This window comes from Schistocerca cancellata, chromosome 6 (genome assembly GCF_023864275.1).
Source record: "Schistocerca cancellata isolate TAMUIC-IGC-003103 chromosome 6, iqSchCanc2.1, whole genome shotgun sequence".
In the NCBI taxonomy this organism is placed as follows: Eukaryota; Metazoa; Arthropoda; class Insecta; order Orthoptera; family Acrididae; genus Schistocerca; species Schistocerca cancellata.
Window position 1 is genome coordinate 503,436,707 of NC_064631.1, and position 642 is coordinate 503,437,348.

A 642-nucleotide genomic window follows, 5' to 3' on the forward strand; every position below is an offset into this window, starting at 1 on the left:
CAATGAGTTTGAAAGACTGCGAGTTATTGGCATGAGAGAGAGTGATGCATCCATCCGGGAAACTGCTACTCGTGTGGAACGAAGTGTTTCGGCAGTGCAACGGGTATGTGCGGAGTGGTTCACGGAAGGCCGTAGAAGACGACGAGATGGGTCGGGTCGCACCACACAAACTACCCCTCATCCGAATTGCAGGAAAGATCTGCGTACTCCTCAGCTCTGGCGCAACAGTGGAACACTATCAGAGGTGTCAGTCCGTCGCCGTTTATTACAGCATGGGTTACGTGAGCGTCATCCACTTCTGCGCCTACCTATGACGAATGTGTAGAAACATGCTAGACTGGAATGGTGTATGGAACGACGTCACTGGGGACAAGAATGGCATCAGATAATGTGTTTGGGTGAATCCAGGTTCTGTTTGTTTGAAAATGATAACCGCATTTTGGTTCGCCGCAGACAGAGGGAGTGGCATCGTACCGACTGCATTCGCACAAGACATACAGCGCCAACTCAAGACCTTATCGTGTGGGGTGCAGTTGGGAGCAACCACGAATCACAGTAGTGCGTGTCCAGGGCACTGTGGCCACTGAGACTTACGTAAATGACATCCTGTGACCCTTTCTGCCATTTTTCAGCACGGCAATG